The following is a 16,926-nucleotide window of genomic DNA, read 5'->3' on the forward strand; positions in this document are numbered from 1 at the left end:
AGGTACGTTACACACCTAATACAATCCAATGTAAGGGTTCTATAGGTCACAGTTGATAGATGAACAAAGGTCATGATCATTTTGTGGCCAACTAAGTGAAGTGGGAAATATTTTTGATGATCTCTCAACAAATCTCCAACAAATTGCCTCAGCACATGGGCTGAGCATTGACTGACAACGATAAAGGCCCACAATGGACCAAAAAAAAAAAAAAAAAAAACAATCATCGAGTGTTTTTGTTTAAGAGGGAAAATGGCCCTCTATAGTTTTGTAATTTATAAAATCCTAGTACACAGTAACATAATTAAATACAATGCAAAGCACTAATCAGGTTACGTATCATGATTTAATGCTGCAATCCAGTTTGTTGTGTTGCTCCTTCTGGTGTGCCTGCCTTGGCCACTAGGGGGCATTACTGTGTAGTTACGCAGATACAAACAAATAAGAATAACTTATTCTTCCACTGATACTCATGAAGTTGCTGTAATATTAATGTTTTTTAATGGTGGATAAAGAATATATTCCTGTGAGTATTGCTATATTACCTGGCCAAATATGTTGTTCAACCATTTGTGTTCAAATATATGTTGCTTAAACTGTTATACAACTGTGACTATTCATGCAAACCATTAGCGTGTCAACGGCATTTTCCTTTTATGTCAGCATTATGGAGGACGTTCTTAAGGCAATTTAGTTTGCTTGTTTTAAATACACAGTTTTTTGTAATTATTCTATCACAATTGTCAAAGAACCAAGCATGGTTCACCAGGGCCATTTTGCACCAGTCTGGATTCTCTTAACAGTGTATAGGAATCAAGTGACTGACAGAACAGTCATTTACCGCACCTGCAGACCTGCTCTGTGTCTCTTCAAGCTGCAGAGACACCAGCAACTAGCACAGGAGTAATATCAGTACCTCCCCACCTCCCTGACATCCTTTATCCCTCTTGCTCTCATGAATAAAAATCCCTTGCATTCATTCGGCGCTGGCATGAAATGGCCACGAAGCCCCTGGAACCCACACACCCAGTAATGCCGCAATCATTATTCTACCGCAGCATATTTTGCCAATCATGTGTCTCTCGCTCTCCTGGCTTTTGTCCGGATAACTGAAAAAAAAGGTGACAGTGAGGAAGGAGGGCCCGTGCGGCACAGCTCCCCCTGTTAACACAGCAACCGTTGACATGGATGCAGAGGCATTAGCATCAGCGCAAGTGGGATGAGCCATTCTGCTACAGGAGTGGCCCCGAGATGGTTCCTTGGATTTCTGTCAGAGGGCGTAGAAGAATGGATGGGGTGGGGGTGGGGGTTATTCTTGCTTGTCCCACTTTACTCCTTCCTGTCATCTCCTTCTTGCCTCCCTCTGACTGCCAACTTGTCTTTTCTCTGCTGATTAATAAAAAATGTGTACATGCCACGACACTGGTGGGGAGTTCAACAACAGTGAGAAAAAGTTTTTGACTGAACTCTGAAACAGATGCGAGACAATGCTGTGCTCGAGGAATCAGTCATAACTAAGCTGAAGTACCACAGCTTGTGCTGAGGGTTTCAAAGGGACGAAAGGGTTGGGAATTTGTAGATATTTTCAATGGGATTTTGTGGAAATTAACAAATATTTTGGGCCATTAAATGGGAAGGTATTCAAGCACATATAGAAATAGTTTGCTTTGTCATAAGCAGACATCACCTTGCAGTACTAAAAGTAAATGACCTTTCTATACTATAAATTTTGCTGGTTCGTTATTCATCATTTGCCAGCAGCCGGGCCACTCATCCGTTATCATCACTCGGTCATTATTTCAAGCCCAACCAAAACTGTCATCGTCAATCCGTTGCTTCTTCATTATTTTGACTGTGCTTCTCTCATCACTAAATTATCATTAGTTACTGCTGTTTTATGATCATTGGCCAGTCCTTCAGTTTGCATCAACCACACTTCCATCAGAGACGAACAACGATCCGTGCTCACACTCAGATCTAGGGACAATTTGGAGTGTTCAATCAGCCTGCCATCTTTGCTTTTGGAATGTGAGGGAAACCGAAGTACTCTGAGAAAACTCACGCAGGCACGGGGGAAACACGCAAACTCCACACAGAAAGGCCGGAGCTGGAATCGAACCTGGTACCTCTGCACTGTGAGGTCGACGCGCGAACCAATCGACACCGGGCCACCCGGAAAAAGAACATGTCCATGTTAAAATTCTCAAATAAAGCTAATGTGATTAAATACAAAGACGTGAATCAAGCAGTTCAGTGAGCTGCTGTTCTATCCTCCCATCCCTCTTCCCCCTTATCTCCCTCTTGTTTATGTCAACGTATCATTCTAATTGCTGCACTGAGGACTACACGTATTTGTGTGCCGTTCGCTTGGACAGAACATTTCAAAGACTGCTCATAATTAAAACGAGCTGTTTTTTGCCAGGTTTTTATGTAAGTACAGTATATGTGTGTGGTACACCACCATGGAAAGGTTGTCCCCATCGTGATAAATGAGGGGTCATCACCATGACGATGGATTGCAGGGCGTGTTGGCTGTCCAAGGTCGGAGACCAAGGACACAGTGAGAATGATTGCAGCGACCAAGACAGGAAATCGAAGAGGAGTACTTGGGGTGTGTGTGTCTTCGTGTATTCGTGTGTGTGTGTGTGTGTTTGTGAGTGCTGCTGGGTGGTGGTGTCGGGGAAAAAGGTGCAATTTCACAAGCCAAATTACTTCTGGGACGGAGGAGAGAAAAATATCACAGCAATAACGGAAGCTGGGAGGGCGAGGGAGAAGGCGAGTGGCAGGAGGGACGTCCCCCAAACAAAAGGAGCAGCTCAATTAACCAAGTCATCAGACTAGCGCGCCCACACATGCAAAAAGACTACCACCCCATTACCGCCACGTCACACTTCCTGTCCGGGATCACCTGACCGCAAATGAATTCAGATCCCCTGTTGCATTTTGCTGACTGTGCCGACAATTATCGATTAGTTTTCGCAACGTGTTCCACCACAGCTCATATGCTTCCGCACTCTTTGTCCAACCTCCGCTTTCTGAGCGCTGCCGTCATGTCAGCATTATGAAACAGTCACGCAGTTAAGTTCATAAAAATAACTGACTCAACGACATCCCGAGTTTTGGCCGCCCACCCCTTCAGCAAGAGTTTACTCTGAGTAAGAATGACCCACGTTTGTGTGCATGCGCTGATGGAGATGAGGGCTTAAGCAGCCTGAGAACATTGATCATTAAGTCCGCAGTGCTGCCACTCCTGTTGCCTCATTGCACCTAATTAAGCCCCCTTTTGTTTCCTGTCAATTAACATTGTGATTAAAACTAGTCGTGCTCATGTGGATTCACCTCGTGACTGACTCATATGCAGCGATGCGCAGGATTTCATCAAATAGTCGCCTGCGGACACAAGCACACGCGAAATGCAAACGTTGTGCTCCCCCACACGATGCAAGTCGATGGAACAAATTCTTAATGCACAACGTAAGAAAAACAGAATTATTGACATTGCATGCGTGCGTTTGTGTTTGTGTGTGTGTGTGTGTGTGTGGAGATGTGAACAAAAGCAAAGGACAACAAATTCAGTTCTCAGGTGAGCCGAGTAGTTTGATTAAAGCAGTTGAATAAAACAGTATCCCACCCCCCACACACACACAATGCATGTTGATGTACTGTAGTTCCCAATCACAAATTAACAACAAATGAACAGTACTCTGCCCTTCCCCCACAAACCTACTCCTGTCACAATGTACATTTCACCTCAACAAATATACCCCCTATCCTCTTGTTTCCATGGTAACTGGCCAGAGCGATGTAGCTATATGAAGCAGCAGGCAAAGTCAGCGGGGTGAGAGACAGACTAGTACCTGCCACGCCTCCTCCCATAAGAAACAACATTAAATGCAATCTTCCTCTACTCCGTTGTACCAATTGTTTAGACTTGGTGGGAAGTCATCTTTGTATATACGCACTTACTAATAAACTACAGGCTCTTATATTTTAGTGTCATTTGTCTGTGCGTGTGTGTGCGTGTGTGTGTGTGTGAGATCCCTACCCCCATGCCACTCAGAAATCTACACCCAACCCCCACTCCTCGCGCTCTTGCGAGTGGATACTGTCTGCTTTGCGGAGGCCAAATTTTACTGTGGGTGCAATAAAGAATCTGGGCAGCGCACGCCATGAGACCTTAATCCCCCCCCCCCCCCCCCCGCCTGTTTTCCCCATGTGCCAACCAGTTAGGATCAGGGATACAACCAGCATTGCATGCATGTAAGCGAGCACGTGCGTATCTCCGGGTGGCGTTCTTAGCCATGTTTGTTGGCACTCATCTCAAGTGGCGACGCACTAACACATGGATTAAACCAGATAAAAGCGAAATGTTTGACTGTGCGCGCATACGTTGGAGGGTGTGCGTGTGCCACCTTGCGTTTTTTGTTGTTGTTGTTAAAGAATGGGGGGAAGGGCAGCAAGCACCAAGGCACGTGCCGCACTTTAAGACGACCTCATTCATCTCCCGCAACCCCAGAATCCCACTGCTCCCCACTCTTCTCCCCCCACCATGGGGCCTCGACCCCCACGGTCGCCGCTCGCAGCCTCATCTGGTGGCTGAGGGAGGAAGGGGGGAAGGGGCAAACGGGCGTTTCAGAAATGTGGAGGCAGGTGCAGGGAAGACAAGTTTGGTCAATATTTTCTTGTACAATTGTACGATTGCATCCGTCGAACAGACAGAAGAAGCAGTCGTCTACAAAGGAAAAGTCTGTAATTCTCTGACAGTTTGTTTCTTTGTGACGCAGTGGGTACAGTGGGCACAGCACCTTGCTACATAAGGCTCCCACTGTTGTTTGCGACCTTTGACCTTAACCAAAATTTGACCCTGGCAGAAGGCAACTAATTTACCTAACAACAACAGAGCCTGAAGGCAGTGCCACACTTTGACCCCCGAACACGCTCAAATAAACTGTTCATTCAGAAGCAGCAGAAGCAGGAACGAGACTGCACTCATCCATAAAAGCGGCAAAGCTCTCCAAATAGCACATATATGCAAAAGCTGTGATTATTTTTATTCAAATTATGCTTGCTCGTTATTTTGGGCGCTAAACGACACGTGGTTCATGTTTTGCATTTTATTTAATGGTTACGGACGTCTGTGTGGGGCAAGGTTGAACAACCTTAATACGTAATCAAAAGTGCTGTTTGGACCATCTCACACAGAAAAAATATTCACCCTTTTTATAGCAAAAATAATTTTAAAAACCAGTATGTATTTAAAATTTTTTGCTGCATTCATTACATCAATAAGCTGCTCCACAGAACGTGCAATTTTATTTCTGTTTGTAACGAAAATATTTCGAACTCTGCAAAAAGATGCTTGTTTGAAGCTTACTTTCAAATAAAACAATGTTTATTTGAGTCTTGCTCATATTGATGAAACATACATGACCCACATGCTGCCAACCAAAAATGCCGTCTGCTTCTTTGCTCCATCAGCATTTTGCCTCGAGAACTTTCAGTGGTGCGTGAAGTTGTGTTCATGAGCCACATGAATGTACGGTTGCAGATGAACCAAAGCAATGGTCATTTGGTGGGGGGGTGGAATTAACTGAATGAATGGCCACCTGACTTATTTGGATGCGCCCCCCCCCCCCCCCACTCCCCCACCGAGTTGCGTGTTCAATTCACTGAGTTCTTCTGACCCTGAGGTTATGGAAGCAATGTTTGTGTTTAAGAGTCAGAGTATATTACATCAGTATCGTGAATTGTGCTCTCCAGGGGTGGGGTTTACATTTTGCAGCGAGTTTCTTCTCATGGGCTTTGCTTTCATTTCATTGTTGATGGTTCTGATGACAATGACGCAGATGAATATTCGAGTGGCATTCAGAGCTACCCCTCCTTCAAGAAAATTTAAAATGAAACTCTTACTGATTAACTGTGCATGTAGCGCTTTTTCCAGACTTATTGGAACAACTGCATTACATACACTGTGAATTGTTTGCTGTCGAGACAGAAAGTAATGTGAAAACGCTGCAGAAAAATCAATGTACATTAAGCAGAATTAAAGATCGGCAACGTAGGATGGCTACTGGCGCCTTCACTCCAAAAGCGGGTAATTGTTTGTTCATTCATATACCGTATAGGTCCGCCATCTTTGATTGCCAATTACGTATGTATGTATGTAGATGATGCTTACACCATCTTAATCTGTGGTAAAAAGATTCTATATCTATGAATGATACTGTACGTGCAATATTCACATCTTGTCTTACCCACAGAAAAGCCACACACTCACTTTGGCGATTGTGACCACAACAGTGATGATTTTCTCCAGAGCCCAATGTTGATAAATAAAGTGTCAGGGGAGATGACCTGAGTGGACTGTGTGACCAGGAGGAAGGGGACAATTGAGGACACAATGCTGCAGGGTCTTGGCATTGGCCCTTTGTGGCGACATGACAGTGGAAAGAACGCGTGGCAATGGGTGACACCATCATTAACCTCTGGCACGGCGATAAATCAACAGCAGTTGGTGCAAATCAGACCAATTCCCTGCAATGTGCCTTCAAGGGCCCTCAACACGACTCAGACATGATAAATCTTAAATGGCGAGGCGGCTTGAAGACATTATTAGTGCTTGGGTTTCATTGTAAGCCTTGTATGCGATATGCGTTCCATTTGCTACACTTGACCTTGGTGAAGCAAACAGCCTTCGATCACAGTTGCTTATTTGAGATCCCATTTGATGTCAAAATGAGTGGAGAGGAGAGAAAATAGCAACTGGGTCCATGTTGTGGATTGTGGGATATGAAGGTTCTGGGAACGGGGTCAAATAGGTCAAGAAAACAGGATGATTGGCAAGAGTAATACATATACCAAAAATGTAAATATGAGATTTGTGAGTTTCCAGTGTCTTTCATGAGTGAGAGACCTGGACAGGTAATGGGGGAGTTTGCAATTAAAAAATCAAAACAAAACAAAAAACCCCCACATTTTGGTTGATAAGTAAAATGTCAACATAACTTTCGGTGACCATCGATCGCAGTTTTGGCGCAATAAGCGGCGTTTAAATTCCTACATTACGGGTTCAGACTGTCATGTTGCATCACTGTACGGCAAGTTAGAAAGGACTTATTACATTAGTGTTGGCAACTAAAGAGGCATTTGAAACAATGTTCATAATCTCTTTGAAAATCTAAAATGAAAATAAAATTTTCCTTTTCAAGTCTGCAGCAGACAATTGTTAAACCAGGTCGAAGCAATATGTCAGCTAATCCGTTATTTTGTATGTGGCTTTAATATTAGTTCTAAATTTGGCAAGTAATATCGTAAAACTGAGCCAGGATAACATCATACCATCAAAAGATATAGTTCTGTATTAATCCAATGAATTTTTGCTTGATGATACATCTCCAAGGATGTTCACAATTTGCTCATATTGCCACATCCAATGTGGGTGCGGCGTTACTCAAGAAGGCGTCTCTGTATATGTAATGTAAATGTTTATGATAATGCTTGCAGTTGTCACAAAAGGCGCCATTCAAGATGGGTTCGGCAGTGCTACGCAAATGTATGGAGCAAATTAAACGCTGTCTCGTCTGCAGGGTATTAATTGACTCCCGCCCCCCCTCGCCCCGTGTCTCTCTCCCGCAAGCGACATGCACAGATGCCTTTTTTCCAGAGGAGGCGGGGTGGACTGGGACGGAAGCGCTTTAAAAGGACAAGGCTGGATGAGGACAAAGGTCGATTATTATCTGAATAAGGATGGAAGTACGTTGACAGAAGGGTACCCAGTTCGCAGACGAAGGATGGAGGCAAAATAGGGTAACGTGCCCATATCCGCTCAACAATTGACATCACAGATGCCTCACAACCATGACAATCTGACATGTCTGCCATGTCAGATTTTTTTTTCGTCTTGCGGCATAGCGTGATATGTCCTTCCTATGACGAGAGACCGGACGTGGTGCACACTATCACAGTGTGGTGTACAGCATTTGAAAGGCGACATGACCAAAAGGGGGAATATTGGAAAGTGTATGAAGTATTTCAACTCATTCTACTTTTGCAAATATCTAAACTAGTAGCTGATTAGCAAACATTCAAGAAATTTGTTACCTCAGGTTCTTTTGTTAGAATACACAGTACATACCGCCCTCTCTCCACAACCATTAACTCATTGAATACCACCCCTTTTCACTGAAGCAACCCCCTCAAATTTTACAGAATTTTGACTGATTTGCAAGGCCCACAGAATTTTCTGTTCTATGGCTATATATACATACAACCTGTCAAAGGAAAGGTGAGACTCTCTTCTTTCAGTAGAAAAAAAAGTTTGTTTCTATCTTTCTCCGTTTGTTGGCAATCAGCATTAGAAGACTGCTAAGTTTAATGGAAAAGGCCAATTTTCTGCAGAAATCCAGAGAAAATGAGCTTTTTGTAAAAGCATGCATTTCAAGCATCATTTCAAGTTTTACACTATTTTTTGCTTTTGTGGCAGCTCAAATACCTCAATAATGTGTTCCTCCTACAAAAGAACATTACAAATAATGTTTTTGTAGCAAAATAATTTATTTGCACACAACAAAACGATTGAACTATGAACAAAAGTGCAGCTGTGGAGAAGATGGTTTTTGGCTTCCATCCAGTTTGTCACCACATCGATTCATCCCACCACGTCCAGATGCACGACCTATAAATTATAGAAACATAAAAAGTTGCAAATATATCTTGCTGCAGAGTGAGGTACAATAATTTTATTTACCTTTCTTTCCACCACCAAAGCGAGGAGTCGTCATCTTTTGGCTTCTGGTTGGACAATCTGTAATGTATAGAAGTATGTACAATTACCACACTTTTATTTTTCTATTTTTTTATTGTTGCTTTCCACTTACATTTCAACATCTCTCACACACACACACATACATGCTCGCACACTGCTATTTACACTATTCATTCCACGTAGCTCAGCATCCAATTTGAAATGAAATGGAATATGAATTTAACACTAGTGGTTTTAGCAGAGCTGAGCGGACCAAATGTGTCCTGTTTTTTTTGTTTTGTTTTTTTAAAACCTATGGCGACATGCAAGTCAGCACATTTACGGCGCATATTTTCATCCACATCTACGAGACGCATCAACCGTACATAAATGATTCGTGTTACTGGCAACTTCATAGTATAGCGGGGAATGTAGCAGTACATAAAAGTGACTGATGAGGCATAAGAAGTGATGAAGTTTTGAATGGGAACTTGCAAGCTAGTCAGCAGTTACCTCCTCGTTCCAGCGGCTCTGGCGAGAACTCTCAGCTGCTTTCCGTTATGTCCGAAGGCACATATTCGTCCGACATATCGGGATCCAAATCACTCTCCAATTCATCGTTTTCGCCGTCGTCTTTACGAGACGATTCCAACGAATCGCTGACGTGTGCCCGGCGTCGGCCATGCGAAGCAATGCAGCCTCTTTGCCGTCATCGCTGGAAGTCGCCGGGGAGACGATTTGTGGGCGATGTGGGGCATCGGGAGGCACAAAATGCTCTGCCAAGCGATGATCGCTGACGTGGAACAAGTTTATCTTCATCAGATGAACTCGAAACTCGGCGTGAGCTATGCGGGCCGCGTGTAGCACGCCATGTTTGTGCAGGCCGACGTTCGTTTGACGGGTGCCGCTTTCGATTAGTGACCAAAGCGTCATTTTCTCTTCCACACAAACACCATCTCCTTGGTTGTTTTGTTTCGAGGATGCTTTTATACCGAAAAAAAATCATTTTTAGTTAGTTATTTCCTTTTCTCCATCGTTGCTAGTTGCTAATGTTCCAATCCACTATCCACATACGCCCCTCCTTCACTGTACGCCCTTTCTACTACTTCTGCGGCGTGATCCTGGTTGATTTTTGCACCACTGCCACCCGATGGCCATTTTTTTGCTATTTAACATTGCCGTCAAGCCTAATCCTGTGGTGAGAAGTTGCATCGGACTCTCTTGCACCCTCCCCCATGAAAACACGTGATTGACGTATTAATACGTCATGGGGAGGGAACGGCTATGCGCTAATTGACGTATTTATACGTCAAAGGGTGTAAATGAGTTAACTGGTCAATATTCTCTCGACATGACTTTGACAGCTGATTGTCCTGCCTCCCTGACGGGTCCGCAGTGATGGACTGAATCTTGAAGAAAGCACGCGATTGGACAAGGTGCAAAGTTGTGTGCATTGCTCACCTTTGCTGGATATGCATTCTCTATTTTTTAAAATCGCATGCTATTATGAAAATTGCGCTTGTGTGTGTTGGTGAGAGGCTTTGGTCAGAGCCTCAGAGGTACTAGTGAAGTGAGGCTACATTCAAACTTTCCGTTCTACAAATAGAAATTTTGTTTCCATTTTTCTGAAAGTAACACTCTGTCTTGAAAGAAAAATAAATCGTTTGTGCATGAGACAAATGAAAAGGCAGTCAGTATAAAAAGATGGCGTGCGTTATGCAATTTCTCATTATTACACTGCACATGGTCCTCCTTTGGGAATTAAACATGAAAAGATTCACAATCCCTTTTTCTCAAACAACAAGGCAAGGGCAGAAGCACGCACAGACAGCAAGACACACACACACACACACACACACACACGCGCACACACAAAATCCCAAAATAACAAAAGCTACAAATAGAACACTCAGCATGTTCCACTTTTCTCCATCACAAGATTTTAACTCCAGTGAGGTTTGACTTAACATAACACGATGTAGCCCGACTACACGGGGTTGATTTTTAACCATGCGGCGTGTGCATGTGTGCGAGCGCGTGTGTGACCTTGCAAGGCGGCACGGGGAGAGGGATGGACAGCTGCCGTCTCTCTGTGGTCGTCTGCAGAAAAGAGTACAGGGCGCACGTCACTGGGAAAGGTAACAAATATGGCATTATGTTGCAGCCATCTGTCACTGGAGCTTCACACGTCCACGCGGACAAAAGAGAGCTAGGCTGGGGCGACGGCAACATGGCCCCAGCCTGCTTTTGTCCTCCAGGCTGCTGGCTAAATGGAGGGCCCCCCGTCATCGGACCCGCCACCCGCTGAAGCCATGCAGCCGGGCTAACGGCGGCTTTGTTCACCAAGGGCGTGCAAAATGAAGATTGCTGAAACAGTTACTCAACAAACACTCCGAGGTTGGAAGCTTCATTGAGCACAAGAAGAAACTCCAGAAAGTCGGTCTCGGTTGCACCACTTGCCTTTGCCATTTTTTATCTCTTGAACAGCCCCTCTCAGATGCACACCTTCTGAGCGCACACACTCACACTTTCATCAAGTCATGATAAGGTCCTGGGCTTAGTTGACAGGGTCGATTTTCCATTATGGAATTTCATAAAAAAGATAAACTGGCACAGCAATCAAGGCATCACTTGCGGCTATCTTCAAGCAAAGCAAAGACCTCTGTTTGGACCTGCCGTCGCCTGACCCATCCTTCAAAATAATCATGCTCCCAAACATTGAAGCCCCCACCAGGAGTCAGATCATTTCCTTTATATCTTGCAGAAGTTAGGGGGACAAAAAAAAGATCCGTCAAAAACTGATAAAGACAGACTGTTGAAAAAGAAAATGTCAATAGAGAAATCTTTGCATCAGGATAAACAGCTGATTATTAAATTGTCTCATAAATTTGCAGTTCTCATCTTCAAGTTTATTCTTGACAAAAAAGAGAGGATAAAAAAGAAGATTAGAGTAGTTTAGTGGAGAGAACATCAAGTAGCACATGATGGGCCTTCACTTAAGCCCCTATCCCAATAAGGGACAAACGTTGGCGAGCGTATGCGGAGGTAGCATTCTCGTCAGGATGCATTCAAGCTCACAAATGTTCGCTAAACGTTCTCCAGACATTTAGTTGACATCCGCCTCTACGTTGCTTGTTGCAAGAAAAAAACATTAACACCACTGACAAATACAGTATGTCCACTTCATTGACCACCTTATCACTTAATTTTCCATTCCCATATCCATTGTCTGCTTGCTGCTGATTCATACTTAAAAAAGGGGCTGAGATTGACAAAAAGCAATGCATAACCTTTATTAAATACAATGAACGTTAAGTTCAGTGGAAAATCTCCACGTTTTTGGGATGAAATGACAAAGTCTCAAAAGGGCACTATCATAAACTATCATAGTGCGCTTCATCTTACCGACCTTCGCCAACACTCGTGAATGTTCAACTCACAGGAAAATCTGTTTCAATCACCGTTAAGATCCTCGCCTTGTTTCGTCTTTGTCTTTGATGGTCGATGCATGAACCGTCATCGAAGGAGGTCCTTTGCTTTCAGTGCCGCTGTATGTGCGCCTCGGCACTGGGGTGATGAAGTAGATCGCTGCCCTAATCTCTGACATGTCTCTGACCCACCTTTGTCAACGTTTAGTAAAGTTAATGAATTAAACAGCTTGGATGTGAATAATCACAGAGGCAGGACGTGTTGCTGTGACAAACTCAGGTGTCGTATTTATGAAGCACACAACACATTTTTTCTTTCTATAACTCGGTGGTGGCCTCGGCCATCCATTATGGCATTGTCTGCTGGTCAGGCAGCATCTCGGCCCGGGACAGAAAGAGACTGGAGCGACTGGTAAGGAAGGCCAGTTCTGTCCTGGGCTGCTCCCTTGACACTCTGGAGGAGGTGGGCAACAGGAGGATGCTAGCTAAGATAAAAGCTATGATGGACAGTCCCTCCCACAGCCTCCAGCCCGCCCTGACAGCACTGGGTAGCTCCTTCAGCCAGAGACTGTTACACCCGCGCTGCAAGAAGGAGAGTTACCACCGCTCGTTCCTACCGACTGCTGTCAGGCTGCTGAATAAAAATAGCAACAATAATATTAATAATAATTAAATGATGTGAAAAACAACTGTAAATAGCACTGCGATTTATCCATTTTGTATTTATATTGCACTTAATTGAACGGTGTTTGTTTGTTTTTTCTTCTTTCTTCTTTCTGGCTACATTCTTGCTGCTGGAGGCTGTAAATTTCCCCAGTGTGGGACAAATAAAGGATATCTTAAATCTTAACACATGCAGCAGAAGGAGACGAGGCAGTTGTTGTGCCTGCTTACTGTTCTGTGTGGTGAGTGACACTGGAGGCCAAAAAGAGTGTATCAGTATTTACGGGCGTGCGTGTGTGCATGTGTGGGCGTGCGTGTGTGCATGTGTGTGTGTGTGAAGTCAATCAAAACAAGAAAAAACACTTGCACAGTCAGACTCACTTGTGCTTAAGTGTTAGCAGAAGACAGAATTGATATCATTGGGTGCTCTCGTTCTTTCCCATCTGATTGACTTGAATTTTATCCACAAATCATATAATAATACTGTCACTTGAATGTCAGGTCAAAGTGTCCTTTTGCTCAAAAGAAAGAAAAGCTATTAATCCATTCCAGCCACCAAAAAAAAAAAGTGTGTAATATTACAGCACTCTATAATGCGGTACTTCAGGGAAATATTCAGTAATGACAATTATAGAGAATGTTAACCTTAAATAAAAAAAATGAATATTTTTGCGGCAGCTTTTGCTTTAATTCAGTGGATGTGTCCACCTGAAGTTAGTGTAATGCAGATATACATATATCTCACATTAAAGATGGTCTAAGCTCCACAGATAACTCCAGTAATACTAATCAATTTTTGCGGATGATAAAGAATAGATGCCTGTGAGTATTATGCTATTCATCTACATGTGTTGCTTTACTGCTTGTGTTCTTGTGTGCCTTTGCCTCAAGATCGCAGCAGCAATGCTATTCGTTAACCCGTCAATGGTGTTCCCATTATATGTTAGCATTAGGATTTGTACTTAAGGCCATTTGTTTAGTTGGGCAGTAAACTTGAACTGGAAGTGGCGATAAAGTGCCTGAAGTCTCTTTTCTGCCAAACTGCTGCTTGGTGTGAGTTGAGTTGTGTTCACTGCCACTATACAGTGCTTAGATCTAAAATATTGGCTGTTGAGTCAAAGCAAAACAACAACAGCAATTATCTTGATCTCTTTACGAGTATCTGTCAGTAGGCACAAGTCTTGATGGAGAATCACCCGGAATGAAATCCGGTGTCTGGTGATGTTGTTGATCCGTTGCTCAATTCGAGCTGTATGTCAATGCAAAAGATTTGCAACCACATACAGCAGCCCCCGCTATTCAAAAGTCCATGTATAATGTATAATTTAAGCGCATTGAAATACATTGGGGGGGGGGGGCACTCCAAAGTGTTACAAAGTCAGAGTTTGATTTATGATCGTTCATTTGTCACTTTACTTGGTCCCTTCAAAAGTAGGAGGCACCTCTACAAACTGTTGTCATTCCTACACTCTTCGCCTGATTTGGATGCAAATACATACCCTCTAATTCAAGATGAAAGTCTGCATTTAAAAGAACTCTTGGTTTCATTTCAAAGCCATCACAGTGTACGGTAATCCCGTGTTTATCGCGGGGGTTACGTTCCACAAAGAACCCGTGATAAGTGAAATCCGTGAAGTAGTCATCTTTTTACCATTATTACGTGTACAATACAGTACTGTATTGAATGAAACCAAAGATTAAACATTTTTTCAGGCCCAAGCATTTAAAAAAAACAAACAAACAAAACAAAACAAAACAAAAACATTTGCTTCCCAAAAATTGCCAGTTTTTAGAAATACTGTACAAAACGATTCAGCAGTATTGTGTGTTTTGTCTTGGAGAAAATTTGGCAAACTGTACAGCGATGAGGCACGGAAACTGCTGACATTAGTCTACAGCCGTCTTCCTCAACTGGCGGACCGCGATCCACGACCGGACCGCCAACCTCCTCTGTCCGGACCTCCTCTGTCCGGACCCTCGGCAAATTGTATAAAATAATAAATTATAAAGTGATTTTTACATTATACATTTTATATTTTTGGACTATAATCTGCGCATTAAAATTATCCGTTTTATTATTTGCGTGCACGAACAGATGTATTCCAGAGGACGCAGCAGCGCGACTGTGTGTGTATAATGTTTGACGAACTGGAGACCCTGGCTGAGCAGGGCATGTCGGTGATAACGATGCGCTGATTGGCTCCTCTGAACTTAAGGTGTGCCCATACATAAGCGTCACGCATTCAAAATGGCTGATTGTGTCAGGAAACAGACGCATGCGCGACGCCACAGTGTGCTCACAGGTTCAGCACAGGAGAGCCGCACACAGACAATTAGACAAGACGAATCGCGGGAGGTTTCGATTGTGTGCAGTTTTGCTCCCGTCTACCCGGGGATCTTTGCAGCTGTTTAACAGCAGAACACCGCAACATGGTAAATGAACATCCCAATGGCGTCCTCAAATAATATTTGCATGCCTCAGACGTTGCATTCACCTTTAGTGGAAGAACAGCACTGCACATTCCTGTGCTCCCTTGTGTCAGTATTTAAAATGGTTCTTAACTCCTCTTCTGATATATTTTTCAGTGATTTCAGAGGGGATGTGAAAAGGGGAATTGTACAAATGAAAATAATATTTTTGTTTTCATGTTTAGTATTTATTTTGGTAAAATGAGTATTTTGTTTTGCTTTTGTTAAATTAAGGGAAAAAAAGCCAACTACTGTTAAACAAAGTTAAAGTAAAAATGTCTTATTTCCCTAAAAGGGCTATTTCTATTATTAAGCAGGCACAACTTAACAAAATAAAAGAGTTCCTCTGCCTCAACACAATACCTCTCATTATTTGCTGTGTACTAGCAAAGTGAATAATTGTTATTTTCATGCACCCCATTATTGGTTGGTTGTGAGGACTGTTGATTTGTATAAGCTTGGCTTGACCATACTAAATTGGCATATAGCCCTGCTCCCCATGACCGCCGTGCATTTATAAAAATAAAATAAAAATAAAAAATAAAAATAAAAAAAATAAAAAAAGTGGACCCTTTCTAGTTGAGGACCACTGGTCTACAGTCCCTGAGCCAATCAGGATGCAGAACACAATGCACTGTAAAAAAAAAAAAAAAAAAAACTGAATATACACCAAAAAAAACCCAGTAAAGCCGTGAAAGATGAACCGTGTTATAGCGAGGGTTTACTGTAGTTTTGAGCCAAACGATGATTATTGTGTCCATGGCCCAATATTTATGGACTCGACTGTTGAGATACAGAAGATGAGAGCCTGCATGCAGGTCAATTTGTCTTGCACTCAGTGACCTGAGCTGAGAGCAAACCTCGAAACTTTGTCCTTAATCTGCTGGGATGAGCAATGGGATTACTGTACCTTGCTTTGAGACTGCTTCTCAGGCTGCAGGAAAAGACCATTAGCATTACTAATCTTTAAATTAAAGGAGGTGGACAGCAAGTGGGCGTATTTGCCTTTGCGTGTGCCTTTGCATGTGTGTGTGTGTGTGTGTGTGTGTGTGTGTGTGTGTGTGTGCCACCGTCGAGTGTCTCTGATTAGTATGCTTGGGCCATGAGACAGCGCTGACAGTGGGGCCTCTGAGAGCTGCAGCACCATGAATTGTTTAGCATGGGCTCACATGTACCGTTGCGCGCTTCATCGCGCATGAGAGGACAGCCAGCGGAAGACGAGGAACGCACGTTCCTGCACGCTCACTTTCATTCACTTTGTGTGCAGTGTCCAAGGTCATTTGGCGCAAACGTCTATGCCTATCTGACTGTTGGTTCCCGCTGACCTCGATGCGACCGGATTTGCTTTGGTATTACCTAACCAGTACACACAACACATGTCTTTGCGACTCCCAGATGAGCAGTCACACATACCGATGCATACACGCGCACAATCTGAGGGAATTTTCTGTCTCTTTTGCTCTCCTTTTGCCTGTGGAGAACGCTGGCGGGAATCGGAGAGAGGATCATGGTTGCCTGGCAACAGGTTGTGGTTGCTATGGTGAATTTAAGTGGAACAGCTGGTCCAATCAGCATAAAGTGCGGGCGGGCGGGGGCAGAGCCAGCGAGGCTCATGCCAACACA

The 16,926-nt window shown here is 43.5% G+C and overlaps 1 long non-coding RNA gene across 1 annotated transcript; it reads right to left on the minus strand.

The window, feature by feature from the left end:
- Positions 1-8,574: 8,574 nt before the first annotated feature.
- On the minus strand, positions 8,575-9,651 carry LOC147211252 (uncharacterized). The gene is made up of 3 exons (XR_015100246.1): positions 9,257-9,651; positions 8,747-8,803; positions 8,575-8,674 (listed from the first exon to the last, which is right to left on the minus strand). It is a non-coding gene; the product is annotated as an uncharacterized LOC147211252 (long non-coding RNA).
- Between the last annotated feature and the right edge of the window lie 7,275 nt (positions 9,652-16,926).

This window comes from Hippocampus guttulatus, chromosome 1, assembly GCF_054856545.1.
Source record: "Hippocampus guttulatus isolate MCC_2025c chromosome 1, RoL_Hgut_1.0, whole genome shotgun sequence".
NCBI classification, from domain to species: Eukaryota; Metazoa; Chordata; class Actinopteri; order Syngnathiformes; family Syngnathidae; genus Hippocampus; species Hippocampus guttulatus.